Source organism: Balaenoptera ricei, chromosome 14, assembly GCF_028023285.1.
Source record: "Balaenoptera ricei isolate mBalRic1 chromosome 14, mBalRic1.hap2, whole genome shotgun sequence".
In the NCBI taxonomy this organism is placed as follows: Eukaryota; Metazoa; Chordata; class Mammalia; order Artiodactyla; family Balaenopteridae; genus Balaenoptera; species Balaenoptera ricei.
The window spans coordinates 84,015,523-84,031,008 of record NC_082652.1 but is presented as its reverse complement, the minus strand read 5'-3'; the positions used below and the strand labels follow the sequence as shown (position 1 = coordinate 84,031,008).

General features: G+C 30.8%; 1 protein-coding gene across 1 annotated transcript in view; it reads left to right on the top strand.

Moving 5' to 3' along the window:
• Positions 1-1,251: 1,251 nt before the first annotated feature.
• CDH19 (cadherin 19) overlaps positions 1,252-15,486 on the top strand; it is an 87,175-nt gene continuing 72,940 nt past the window's right edge. Inside the window, exons 1-2 of the mRNA XM_059894226.1 lie at positions 1,252-1,339; positions 9,988-10,039. The gene's annotated coding sequence lies outside the window, so the exon portion shown is untranslated. The remainder of the gene's footprint in view (positions 1,340-9,987; positions 10,040-15,486) is intronic.

The window sequence follows — 15,486 nt, the reverse complement described above, 5'->3', positions numbered from 1 at the left end:
GTTCAATGGGTATGAAGTTTCCGTTATACAAGATGAGAAAGTTCTAGAGATCTGCTGTACAATGTTGTGCTGCTAGTTTACAAGACTGTACTACGCACTTTACAATTTGTCAAGAGGGTAACTCTCATGTTAAGTGTTCTTACCACAGTTAAAATTTAAAAAATAGCTCGTGGGGAAAAACTTATTTAACTTATTCTTGTTTGGTTTTGCCGCATGGTACAGAGGTATCTAACATCTATTTATTTAGCAAATGGTAACAAATGAAATTTGGTTTTTATGAATTGAAAAATGGAGTAAGCATGAATCAGACGTCACGTAATCTATTTAGTTCTCACTAACGTTGGTTGTATTCTTTTTCCTACTTTCCTTCCACTGTTATGATAAAAAATACAATGAACATGTATATACTCCTGATATTGCAGGACTCAAGTATATTTCTGAAATTTGAAGCTGTCTCCTCACAATAATTGCATATGTAAACCATAAAATTATTAAATTTTATATACATCAATCATAGTGTTAGACACTGTTCACATTTTTTTAACCTCTCTCTGATTTGGTTAAAAGATGATTTTTAACTAAAAACAGCTTGAGTAAACAGTATGGAGTATAATATTATGTATTTCATAATAAATAATAACTATAAAAAATTCTAATTATTCATTTAATACAATAACTATATTTAGGTAATGCATAAACCAAGGAAAAGAAGAGGATTATAATTTAGACATTGCCCTCTCTTTCTGTATTTTACTTTATTCCTGAATAGAAAGACTGAATCAAGGAGCAGCCAGAAGGCATAGACTCACAGTTAAAAAGCTTTTCTCTTTGTAGTAACTTCTGTGCCCGTTTTAAATTGATCATTTGTTTCATCAGCTAATCCCCAAGTAGAGGGCATGTCCTTTCCACTTGCAGAATTCTCTTACATAAGTTGAATTCCCTCCTTATCACCTCAAGCCAATAAGTACTTTATTTTCTTTTTGGTTGTTGTTAGGAAAAAGGGCGAAAAAAATCAGCTCATGCTTCTTGCTGGAGCTGTCTGCATTTTAATCCCAGACTATGAACGGACATCAGAGTGCCCTTATGATATTTCGCACAAAGGCTCAGTGTTCATGGCTCTACTCAGAGAACCCAAAATAGCATTCAGTAAGCAGTGACATACTGAGGGTCTTGGTACTAAAAGCACAAGCGTCTGTAACTCAGAGCAATGTGGCACATATAAGGTTTGATGAGAAGCCTGTGAAACAAAATCGGGACAAACTCTCCTACTATTCCTCATGTGTTTCATGTGAATTTTGAATTTGTTTCTGCAGAGCTTATTGAACATGAAGACACACAGGTAAGAATGTGATAATCAGGCATGTATTGATTATATAAATTAACTTAATGAAAATAGGGCCAAAAAGTACTTGAAAAACTCTGCTAATTTGCACTTCATAAGGAAAAATTTCTAAAAATTTTAAAACTTGACATGTGCATTGAACATTTTCTAAAACAAAAATCAATTTGCCATCTCTACAATTCAGATTGAGGAAAATAAAAGTTGCTTATATCTAGAAAATTTAAAACAAGTTTCTTGGGAGTAATGTAGCATTACTGCATCTTTTTCTTTCTCCAGGATTTTGTTTCTTAAGTTTTTTTGTAGTTACCTCTCTACTGTCAGATGCTATGAGCAATAAAGTTATCAACCTTAAAGATATGAGAAAAATATTTATTTATAGAGTAAATATTTTTAAAATAATGAATTATTTATTTCTTAGTAAATGATATTCAGTATGGAGCTTTTCACGTATCTGAATAAAACTATATGTTTCTCTGAGGGACAATCTATTATTAAAGTTGGCATATAATTATTTTATTTTCTTCCTCTTTGCCGGGTTTTTTTGGCTATCAAACTTTCTATTGACTTTCAAAATTTCTTAGCGTGAAAAAGCTTAAGTAATTAAGAATGTTACAAAAATACTACTAAAAAAAGTAAACTATTGAGCATATTATGAATACAAACACATATTAATTTGTAATCTCTTATATCTATTACATGTACACATATTAATTTGTAATCTATTATATCTATTATATGAAATAAGAAGGCTAATTCATCAAATATGAAATACACAAAACTATAAATTAAGCAATGCAAACTGTGAAAGGCATTTATTATTGTTTCAATTCTAATTCATTACAAATAATTTTAATAGGGTTACTAATTTTAATAGGGTTACTAATTTTAATAAAATATTTCAAGGCAAATTTGCCAAAGGGATTTAGTAAATCAGTAACTAGCATATGAAATAACACCTGAAGAGGTTAACAACAAAGATACATAAATAGAATGGCAAATTTTTCTTTAGATTATATAAATTTATAGTTTAGCTCTATAAGTTTATTTTTTAATTAATATACCTGGAGAGAAAACATTATTTATTTAAAATATTTGCAACTTTATATAATTATAATATATAATATATAAAAATTTATATATTAATATATATTTATATTTTGGATATATTTGCAATATGAAGTAATGTAATAAAATAATATACATTTATATAATATTGTTTATTTCAAATTCTAAATACTTTAAATGTCTAAATATCACTAGCATGCAAATATATATTCTTATAATTTTTAATTTGAAAATATTTAAATTTCAATATAATCTGAACATTTCTGTTTACCAAGTTTTGTAACCAGTAAAAATATTTCCAAAAAGGAATAAACATTACAAAATTAGAAGTCTAGAATTTTTTAATCTTTTAAAATAGCCAGTTTGTGAAATCTAGAAATCATCTGACCTCTTATTCTTTATATGTGTTTTCTACTTTACCAAACAGTGTTTAACACTGACTGAAATGAATCAGATTATTCTGTAAATTATATCTTCCTTCTACGTTTTCAATTTTTTTTTTTTTTTTTTTTTTTTTTTTTTTTGGCTGCACTGCATGGCTTGTGGGATCTTAGTTCCCCAACCAGGGATCGAACCCGTGCCCCCTGCAGTGGAAGCACAGAGTCTTAACCACCGGACCTCCAGGGAAGGACTATGGTTTCAATTTTAGTATTTTCTTTACTTGTGCCCTTTTATGCTTAAACACACACACGCTTTCACACAATTTGTAGAAGTCTTAAAGCATATATTACCTAAGTATATATATATATATATATTTTTTTGAGATACGAATGTGTACTTTTTTTCTCATTTTATGTCCCTATTCAAATTTTTTTTTTTAAAGGGAAGCCCTTTAATTAATTAATTTATTTATTTTTTTATTTTTAGCTGTGTTGGGTCTTCGTTTCTGTGCGAGGGCTTCCTCTAGTTGTGGCAAGTGGGGGCCACTCTTCATCGCGGTGCACGGGCCTCTCATTATCGCGGCCTCTCTTGTTGCGGAGCACAGGCTTCAGACGCACAGGCTCAGTAGTTGTGGCACACGGGCCTAGTTGCTCCGCGGCATGTGGGATCTTCCCAGACCAGGGCTCGAACCCGTGTCCCCTGCATTAGCAGGCAGATTCTCAACCACTGCGCTACCAGGGAAGCCCCCTAAGTATATTTTTTGTTTTATTTTGTTTCCCCCTTTGAAATATTTCTAAGGTACTTATCTCCAGGAAATTTTAAAAAATAATTCAATTAAATTATCATAAGTTGAAGATGTTTTAAAATGATGTGCACAAATTCCTCCCATGCATTCTTAAGAAACCTGACCCATCTTTCAGAAATATGTCATAATGTAGTACATATAATTTGATAAATAATAATCAGTAACTAAATATAAATTGGTAGTAAATTTTTTGCCAGTCATGCTCTTAACATGTACCCTTTAAATATTATGTTATATTTAAAGTGTTATAGTATAGTATTTAACATGTTATTGAGTACTAATGCAATAGGAATAAATGTATTACACAGTTTAAAAGAACATATTGATCTTTTCATATACCTTTATTTAGATTGGGATTTATTGCTACTGACCTAATATTTGAGAACAATGCTGATGAATATGGGAAAATGGAACTTTTATATTTTGTTGTCATGATGACTTTCTTTGATAACCACGATCTTCGAATACCTGTATCTTTGCTTTGGCATAACAGATGAAGGATGAAGCATAAACAAATAGGGAACTTAATAAAGCATATGAATCCTTTCTTTCTTGCCGTGCTGGTGACAGCTCACAAATTTGAGAAATGAATGAGCTACTTTTTCCATAGTGACCAGAAACATGTTTGACCCTTTTTTTAAAGACCTATACCACTAGAGAGTTTTGTTGCCACCACTCAATTAAAAGGATTCAGCTAAAATGCTCTAAAACCCACCTTTTCACAACTTACAGCAAATCAATTTCTTTTTGAAATGTTGCATGCCCTCTTGAATATTCTGATGTGATTCAGTAAGACAATTCTTGTCTCACATTAAAAACGCCTCTAGAATTAGTAAAGTAGAAATGTTTTTGTCAGAAATTTGTCACATTAATTAGTACTCAATAAAAGACATTCAGAATCATCAAAAAATGTCTTAAAGCAAAACATAATTTTTCAGGGACTCTGCTTTGGCATATGAAGTCAAGTTTGAAATGTTATTATAGAACAGTGACTTATCAACATACAATATCAGTACATTTACATTTTATCTGTTCCTTCCTTCTAAGAACTTACATGATAAATGAATTTTGTAAATTAGCAGGATAATATATTAAAGTGGGAGTAATTTTGGCACATTAGTTATGGCTAAAAATAACCTAGGTAATTTTCTCTAAGTGCAAAATTTAGAAATGTCGTTCCTGTGGAAATGAGAAAATTATATATAAATCATGGGAACGGAAAATGCCACCATTTTTCTGCCTTTAAATTGGATTAAAGCTAAATTGTTTTTGAGAGTTTGCCATCTTTTATTTTTAAAAATCTCAATTGGAGTATCTATGACCTCCTTTTATAAAAAAATTTATTTTATTGAAGTATAGTTGATTTACAATGTTGCATTAATTTCTACTGTACAGCCAAGTGATTCACTCTTTTTCATATTATTTTCCTTTATGGTTTATCACAGGATATTGAATATAGTTCTCTGTGCTATACAGTAGGACCTTGTTGTTTAGCCATTCTCTATATAATAGTTTGCATCTGCTAATCCCAAATTCCCAATCCATCCCTCCCCCACCAATCCTCCCCCTTGGCAACAAGTCTGCTCTCTATATCTCTGAGTCTGTTTCTGTTTTGTAGATAAGTTCATTTGTGTCATATTTTAGATGCCACATATAAGTGATATCATATGGTATTTGTATGACCTCCTTTGATAAAGAGATAATACCACCAAATTCAGACACAGATATAAAATATAACTAGAACACTAAAAAAGATAAAAAGAAAAAGATAGGGATGAATCTTCTGTTTGAAATTTTAATGGTATTTTTTGTCATTAAGCAAATACTTCTTGACAGTTCTTGGAGTTGCTCTTGAATTAGTAAAGCAAAATATGACTCTTTCCCCAAAGTGTCAGATGAAAAATAAAAGGGCCACACTGTAATTTTTTAATTGCATGTAAATCCCCTTCTTCTAATTTGGACTTTTGTCTTGTGGCTTTTTAAAGCATCGGTTTCTCTTTGGTTATTTTCTGTCCTTAACCAGTGTCTACTGACTATGCCAATTCTATAGGCATATCAGAATTTGACTCCAAAGTTATTGGTTAATAATAAATAAGCATATGTGTTTCTATACATGCATACACATATATACATATACACACATATGTGTGTCTATATATTTATCTATGGTCAAATTTTAAATTTACATATATACTCATTTAATAATTTTAAGCCCACACAAATTATTTGTTAAAATACTGTGCCATGTTAGAGTGTAGATTTAATAAAGTCACTTACATGAAATTTAAACTGGTTTTTTAAATTAAAGTATAGTTTCTGTGCAATATTACATAAGTTACAGGTGTACAATATAGCGATTCACAACTTTTAAAGGTTATACTCCATTTATAGTTATTATAAAATATTGGCTATATTCTCCATGTTGTACAATATATCCTTAGAGCTTATTTTATGCCTAACAGTTTGTACCTTTTAATCTCCTGCCCCTATATTTTCCCTCCCCCCTTCCCTCTCCCCAGTGGTAACTACTAGTTTGTTCTCTATATCTGTGAGTCTGCTTCTTTTTTGTTAATTTCACTAGTTGTGTATATTTTTTAGGTTTCACATATAAGTGATATCATACAGTAATTGTCTTTCTCTGCCTGACTTATTTCACTTAGCATAATGTGCTCCAAGTCCATCCATGTTGCTGCAAATTTAAATTGTTTTAAAGGTATGAAACAGTGCTGTCATTGTGTGTGTATACACGTGTGCATATATGTATATTACATATATACATAGGAATTTTTTAAACCAACGTTTAAAACACACAGTTCTTAACTCATAAGAATAATCTTCATGAGGTATGTGACATTGTATTTTAATGATACCACTAAGCTTTTGTTTTGTAGGGAAAAAAGGACAAGCAATACATGTTTAAGGCTATATGTATAGAAGTTAAATATTACAATTCTTAGTAAGATATTAATTAGCTTCTTTCTACATATTACAAAACAAAATAATTATAAGGGTTGCCAGATTTTTTAAAAAATTAGGTAAGGAGTTATTTCATGTGAGAACATCATCCCTTTCCACAGAATATATGAACTCTCCCTACCCGTTGACAAGTTGGAGTGTCTCATATTCCACATAACTTAAAGTTTTAGGAAAAACAGAGACATTTATTCCCTCAATAATTCAGTCATTCAGCTTCTACATTAAGATTATACTGAATGAGGGACTTCCCTGGCAGTCCAGTGGTTAAGACTGTGCCTTCCAATGTAGGGGGTGTGGGTTCAATCCCTGGTTGGGGAGCTAAGATCCCACATGTCTTGCAGCCAAAAAACCAAAACACAAGCAATATTGTAACAAATTCAATAAAGACTTTAAAAATAGTCCACATAAAAAAAATCTTAAAAAAATAAAGTTATACTGAATGCTTCTACATTAAGCACTAAAAGAAAGCATCTTTATCCTCCCTGGTATCAATTACAAAGGAATAAAAAATTTAAGTAAGATATCCTATCTTACTTTTTAACTCAATTTTGTGTCTCAAATGAGCTATATTCATGATGATTTTCCTTCCTTAAGTCTATATATTTTTAACCCATCCCATCTCTTGGAGGTACATTTACTGTTTTATATATTTTAAAACATCTATTACTTATCTCGAAGGCGTGTTTGTTTTAAAATATTTTGTACTAAAATAGTGATATATTCTCACTTCCTTTAAAAACATGTCCTTTGAAATGTACGTTCCATATTAGGACCCAAAATTTCTTATAATTTTAATCCAACTTTTTGTGAGTAAATACTGTAATAGTAAGCTCTTTATAAACTTTTTTTTTTCAGTTTTGAAGTTGATTTGAGTAAGTATTAACTTAACACATGGAATATTCTGAGAGATTATTTGAAGTTCCTGAATTTATTTTTTAACTCTAAAGTCATAGCGAAGCATAGAGAAACAGTAGTAATTACATTATTATTATTTACTTATGTATTATCGTTCTTAATAATAAACAGAATTTATTGAGTGGTTACTTTGGTGCTTGGTTTATTTTTTTCTTTGCAGCATCTTTGCTTATTATTGCTCATTTAATTGTCCTACAATGGGCTCTCAAACACTGTAATTTCTATCTTAAAAAATTCTTCATTAACTCTAAGCCCCCTAGGGCAGAGACATATCTCTGCTTTCCCTCTATTTGCAACTACTCTGAGAGACACATCTACTCTTGGGACTCAATTCTTGACCTTTAGTCACTCTTCAATCCACTCTTTTCTAATTCTTGAGAATCACTTGTAAAACTTCTCTTGAGCTATTCATCAAGATGCACCAGTTTTTGTTTTTAATTAATGAATGGTATAAGAAACAAAATCTGGACACTTAGGGTGCATATTAGTGCTGGTGATAGGTAAATTTTTGCTGATATTGTTATGGTCTCTTTTAGTGACACTTTAGGAAAGATATCTATTTTTCATGCTCATTTGTTAATACTGATTTTTCTAATTAAATACAACTCACTATCAAACTCTACTTTCCTGATAGCATATAGTTTTTCCACTACAAAACTATGCACTGTCATTGTCATAATTCTGTCCAACCTCTTTAAACATTTGACTGAGCGTAGATGTCAAAAATTACTCAACTAGCTTCAACAATTAGGTTTCCAAATTTTTTACACAATAAACAAATGCATTGCACCAGAATTTTCTAAATGTCAGTTTATTCCTGTAGGATAGAGTTTCAGGCCTGAGTTTAGTAGATTAAATGGTCTGAAATCTTTAACACTCCTGAAAGATATTTTCTAATTTCAAAATATCATTCCAATTTATTTTGCTGGTATGAGAAGCAACTAATAACAAGAAATTGTGGATTAGGAATTTAGAGGTTGTAAGAGATTAGTGCATATCTCTGAAAGACTTAAGAGGTAGAATTGACCATAGATGAAGCCTGAATATATATGAGAGGTAAAGTGAAGAAAACATTTAAGGAGAATTTTTATTCACCTGAGAGCTTCTGAGTGGAACCTGGTTTCATTCAGTGAAAGAAACAACATAGTGATGATGTGGAATGGGGGATAAAAGAAAATTATTTCTGTGTGAGACATGGACATTGAAATGCCTCTTGGAAAATAGGTTTGTAGATCAGGAAAGTGATATATATGGACTATTGAGAGTGCTTTGTGATGCTTCAGGATATAAATATTAATTGAAGCTGTAAAACCAGGAGAATGGACAAAAAATTCCTTAAGAATGGAACTCCATAATTTAAGAAATAGGACAGTAAAATGAAATAGAGATTCCTCAGACAAAAGAGAACCAAAAACATGTATGGACTTTTGCAAACCAAAAAAGGGAGATTTTTGAAAAGGATGTGTGGTTATGGTGCAGGCAACAATGTGCCATGCCACTGTGAAGTTAATTTTAAAAAAATAAGTAAAAGTATTTATTAAATGTATAGAAAGAAATAAAGGGGATCCCTTTTGACCTCAATGGATTGGTTGCACTGTACAGTAGTATTGGCGGGAAAAGCCAGACTGCATTTTTCTGTAGACTGAATGAGAGACCGTGAAGACAGTAGATGGACATTTATCCTGTAATAGTATTTCCCCTCCATTTTCTTTGAGATTTACTTGTGGATGCTGTGCCTTTTGAATTAACCCTCTAATTTCCTGATCTTTTCTATCTAAGTTTCTAGATCTATGCATTGTTATTCTACTTCCTAAGAGATTTTCTCAAATTTATCTTTTAACCACCCTCCACCTTTTAAAAAACTAGTCATTAAATTGGACTTCACTAGATTTTTTTTGGCAATGACTCAGGTGATTGATTTAGATATCCCCAACTATCATTACAGCTTTGTACTTGAGGATATATATTTCTTTATTAAACAAAGTTGATAGGCAAGTAGATAGATTTCAGTTTACAAGTTCATGGAATCAACTTTTCTAAATCTGTATTTAGATGTGACAATGGCACTATAAGGTGATGGTTTTAGCCTTCTGATTTTATCTCTAAAGTGTCTTAGGTCTTGTCACTATTTATAGTACGTTTCTACTTCAAAACCTGACTTTTCACATAATAGAAACTGCATATATTAGCTTTGGGTGTATAAACGTGATATCATTTGTATACAGTCTGCAGCAAATATTTCCTATTTTTTGTTGCCCTGTCTTGAAAGGAGTTCTTTCCACCATGATTTAAACAACATTAATGTTGACAGTTACTCCTTTGATTTTTTTATTCCTGTGGTAATGGGGACTTACTAGTGATTCTCTTATGCACCCTAAGGATGGATTAACTAGAGGGTTACAAAGAAGTCTGTGATGTTACAAAGAGGGTTACAAAGAAATCTATTATGCCATGTTTATGGCATAATAATAACTACTTTTATTGCACATTTAATATGTTCCAGATGCAGTTCCAGTTCTTTTTAAATGACTTATCTCAACATACATAGAAGTCAGGTATGTTATCTCATTTTGCAATTGGAGAAACTCAATCTGAGAGTGTTTAAGCACCCTGATTAGTACCATGCAACTCTTGTATCTATATATGTACAAATCTTCACATTTTATACAGATTTTCCTTAATAGTTAGCATTAATTTAATATTAAATGAAGACTTAAATAAGTAATATAATTAAGAAAAAGAACCAGATGGATATTATATGGTTTATTTGATTTAATTCTTTACTTCATGTCATACCTTTATCTACTATTATGTATTCTGAACCTTTATTATTTATAATAACCATCCATTCTAGATATCATTTGGCAACCAGAAAGTTACTACTACATTATCAGGGCTTTACGGTAAAAGTCAGTCTGAGAACTAGAGCAGATTATTCTCTTGAAGAGAAGGGAAGCAGGATAAAGTGGGGGCTGTGGATTTGGAACATCCAACATGGCCATGTGGTGCTCCCCTACCTTGCAGAACAGTCTCCAAATGGGTGTTTATGTAACATAGGGCATACACAAGACCATCAACTGAGCTGTGGGAAAATATAAGAAATTCTATTTGTATTGATGTTATATCTCATTCTCTTGCATTTCAATTTTCAGTATGATTTATAAAATATCTATATAGTGGTAAAAGTTGTAGAAGTAAATGATTAGTATATAAATATACAACAAATATTGGAGTCCACCTTCAGCATTTTTTTCTGATAGGAGTATAAAATATGAAAGTTCAGAAACCACTGCTCTAAAAATAAACCTTGGCCAATATCTGCACACATATTTCATTTCCAAAATAGCATCCATATTCCAGAATCCTGCAACCACATTGGTTAAATGTACCCACTCAGAAAGAAACAAGCTCTCTGGATTTAACGCCAATCCCACCAATTATTACATGGCTAAGCAAAGCTAGTTAACCTACCTATGTTCATTGTCTGCATTTATAGAATAGCAACATTAAAAGAAAATATACCATAGAATTGTTGTAAGACAAATTAATTAAAAAATGGCATACTCTTTGTATAGTTATAATCATGGAGTAAGCCCTCAATACTTGTTAGACAAGATGATGATGATGATGATGATGGTGATGATAATGATAATGATAATGATGATGGTAGTGTCCTCAGACTATTTGCCTTAGAATCACCTATAGTGCTTGTTAAAAATACCTAACTGGTGAATCAGAAGCTATGGAGTGGAAAATCTACAATTTATCCAGAGTAGAATAAGATGTGTAAATCATTTCCCACAAATAGAGGGATGGAACTAACCAAGTTACTGTTTACTTTATACATTTAAGGATCAAGGGATTCTCTTCATACATAGTAAAAATTTTAAAGTAGAAAAAATGTAATCAGCTCCAACATAAAATAATAACAGTATTGTCACGTGTTCAGAGTTTAAACTAATAATTATTACTACTATTGTCAAAAATGTGTTTTTGCTGAAATGCTTTTAATATTTCACCCAGTTCCTCTGAATCTGATACTATATGATTCTGTGATACTATTTTATGAATTTTAAAATTTTGCATTGATTCTATACACACACATACACACACAGACATACACACACAAGCAAAATACAGGGTATATGACTTTAAACTTTTTTTCATTCACTATGATTTGGGTCTTTAAAAAATCATTTTTATATTATGCCTTTTTCAATAACAGAATCATATTTTCCACACCATTTAGCAGTGGTGCTTACTAAGTATTGCTTTTGATGGTAGAATAAATTTATAGATATTGTAGTTGTAAAGAAGATGTACTGAAAACAATTGATAATTGGAGAAAGGAACACTTTTTGGATATATTTGACTAGGCTTTATTGAGCTACTAATACAACATCAGCAAAAATTGTCAAATAGAGTACAACTGTGTCTTTATTTACAATACTATAATAAGAAGTGGCTAAAAAGATTTTCAACAAGTGAAAACCAAAATAATATCTTTATAATGGAAATTGAGGACAAAATAAATAACTGTAACAAATTCTTCAGAGAGTAGAATATATTGTTCATAAGAAGAAAAATATTTTTTTTCCTTTGTCTTGTCTTTATAGTAATATATATGTTCAATTCGACAGATATTATTTATGTGATGAAAATAATTAACTGATAATGTTTTATAATCATGCAAAACAATGTTTTAGGTGAAAAATGCCTAAAACAATAACTTTGCATGATTCTAAGATTGTGGAATTTTTGGCTCAAAATATATGTTAACTGATGGTTTTGTAAAACTGCTATGATTTATTTCATGGTTCATGAAATCTTCAAAAGTGTAACTTATTCATCAATTGTTGTTTAAAATTTTTACTTTTCTAAATTTGTCTTTTAGTTTTTCTTAGCATTGAAAATCATTCTTTGTTAGTTATATACTATCTGAAAGCTGTGAATTCATTAAGATTAGATAATAAAGGAAACCTGGAATATATGTTATATTTTCTAATCAATATTTCAGTGGTTTATCTGCATGAATTACACTTTAGTTTTCACCCTGTATAAATTCCATACACACACACACACACACACACACACACACACACACAGCTGGAGCCTGGAAATAAACACAATGTTCTATTTGTTTAGACACAATTTGTGTGTGTGTGTGCATAATGCAACTTTGATTAGTTCTAGTCATAAAAATGAAAAATCAATTAAAGCCAATGAATTGTAAAGAGAGTGTCTACTTGGGACCAATTAACAAGTCCACTCTCAAACAACCTAAGATAGTGATCCAAATCACGAGATTTCCTCAATTTATATAGATAAGATATTCCAATACCCAACCAGGACTGTCTAGAGAAGAAATAGTAGAATAATTTTGCATATGATATTACCTGGAAAATATCATATGCTATATATCCTATATGTTATATATATTTTAATGTATATTCCATATAAAATATTTATACTACCTACACTACAACATATTGTCATGTATAATATTTTATATAATACATATTTACATTACATATTACTTTCTATATATATTGTATATATAGACATATATATACAAAGTTGTTTGCATATATTAGCGATGCAAGAATGCCTCAATATTACTGAATCTATTTATTCTGCGAATTATCAAATCAGACTAAAAGAAAGAAACCATGTGGTAATCTCAATTCATAATCTCAATTTTAAAAAGATGCATATTCATAACAAAATTTCTTTGAAAAGTAGAAATGGAAAGTAACTTATTTAGCCTACTAAGATATATATAACAAACTCGACAATATATAGCCACTTAATGTTTAAGCACTAACAGCTTTCCCATGTGAAGATGGGGAAAAAAGTGAGAATTTTGGAATTTTGTGTCTGTGTGTACGCATGCATGTTACATACTTTTAAATTATTGGTTATTTGGCATTGTTGAAATAGATGAGCCTTTGTCTGCTGCCCATTGCATCCGGTGTGGCCCTAATTTTTTAAATTTTCCTCTCCTGCACTCAACTTAAGCATGTGGTTACAGGCTCTGGGATTGAAATTGGAAGTGGAAATCTATAGGACTGAACATACAAGTGTCCATTCATAATAATTCTACTCATTCTTCTTGAACCAAATAAGCTGAATTGAATCCATCAGTAAGGTAATCATTAGGAGGTTATGATTCAGGAGTTGGGTTAGTGCTCAGAGGAAGTGTGGTTAGAAAGGAAGAAATAGAATTATTATTACTCATACTGAACAAAAGAACAATTAAAACTAATAGGAGAGTTCAAAAACTATGCTAGATTCAAAAGAAGAAAAATATCATCAGTCAAAAAAGTTTAAATGTTAAATTGGTGTAATCTAAATGGCAAAAGAAACTCTAAAGTATTAAGGAATGACTATCATATAAATGGTCAAAGTCGTAATGGAAAAATATAAAAGAAAAACCATATTGAAATATTTTTAAAAACCTGAATAAATGATGAGATGCTTAAAAATGGAGAAAATATTCAACATGGTAAAGATAGAGACAAACTTTTCCTTAATGAATCTATAAAATCAAGGAAATTTCAACCACATATTCAGATTTTTTCATATAACTTTAGAAGCTAATTTTAAAATGTATACAAAATGCTAAAGAACCATTTGAAGAAAAAAATACTAGTACTAGTAGATCTAGATAGATATAATATAGTAATACATATAAATATAATATTTAAAACAGTGTCATTAGTCTACACAGAAAAGAGAGCCTTTAACTTAGTCCATAACAAATGTGACATTATAAATTTATTAGGAAATTATGGGTTATCCAAAATAATCTTCTGAGAATTACCATTTATATGATCAAAGGTAAAGTTGATTCCTTAACTCAAATAAAACAGAAATAAAAATTTCCATGTGAATTTATGAAAAGTACTAAGTGTGAGACACAAAATAGGAAATTTTTTCAGAAACATAGAGTAGAAAATGTTTACAATGTTTGAGTAGGAAAGGATTTCTTTAAAATAGCATAGAAATGAAAACCTGATAATTTAGACTCTTTTAAAAATTCTAAAATTTTCTGCATGAGAAAAGGCACCATAAAGAAAGTGAAAAACATCCCTAAACTGGAAGAAATTTTAAATGTATGTGCCTCACCAGCAATTTAAAAAATTTTTTTAGCTTCTGTAAATAATGCCTAAAAATCAGTTAGAAAAAGACAAGCAATTAAAAATTAGCAAAAATAAATGAGGTCGGGACGTCCCTGCTGGCGCAGTGGTTAAGAATCCACCTGCCAAAGCAGGGGACACAGGCTCAAGGCCTGGTCTGGGAAGATCCCACATGCTGCGGAGCAACTAAGCCCTTGCGCCACAACTACTGAGCCTGCGCTCTAGAGCCCGCGAGCCACAACTACTGAACCCTCGTGCCACAACTACTGAAGCCCGTGTGCCTAGAGCCTGTGCTCCAGAACAAGAGAAGCCACCGCAGTGAGAAGCACGCACACCACAACAAAGAGTAACCCCAGCTCGCCGCAACTAGAGAAAGCCCACGTGCAGCAACGAAGACCCAACACAGCCGAAAATAAATTTTAAAAATAAATAAATAAACAAATAAATAAATGAGGTCATTCACAGAGGGAAAAAAAGGACTTAATGATTATTATGAAAAAAATGTTTAGTTTCACTAATTAGGGATATAGAAATTAAATTTTAAAATCATAACATTTAACTTCCTAATTCACGTGTTAACAAAATTGCATGATATTTATAATTACATATAAATAATGATATTGGCAAACTAGAACACTTAGACATTACTAGCTGAAATAGAGCTACACATAATTGGGAAATGCATTTGAAAATACCTAGTGAATAAAAATTTAAAATGACCTTATAATTAATAAATTTAACTTCTTGGTGTTTTTTTCTGGAGAAATTCACGAACATGGATGCAAGGTAACAGGTACAAAGCATTTTATTAAACACTGATGGTAAATGAATGAAGAGAAAACAACTCACAGCTCCCTCAGTAT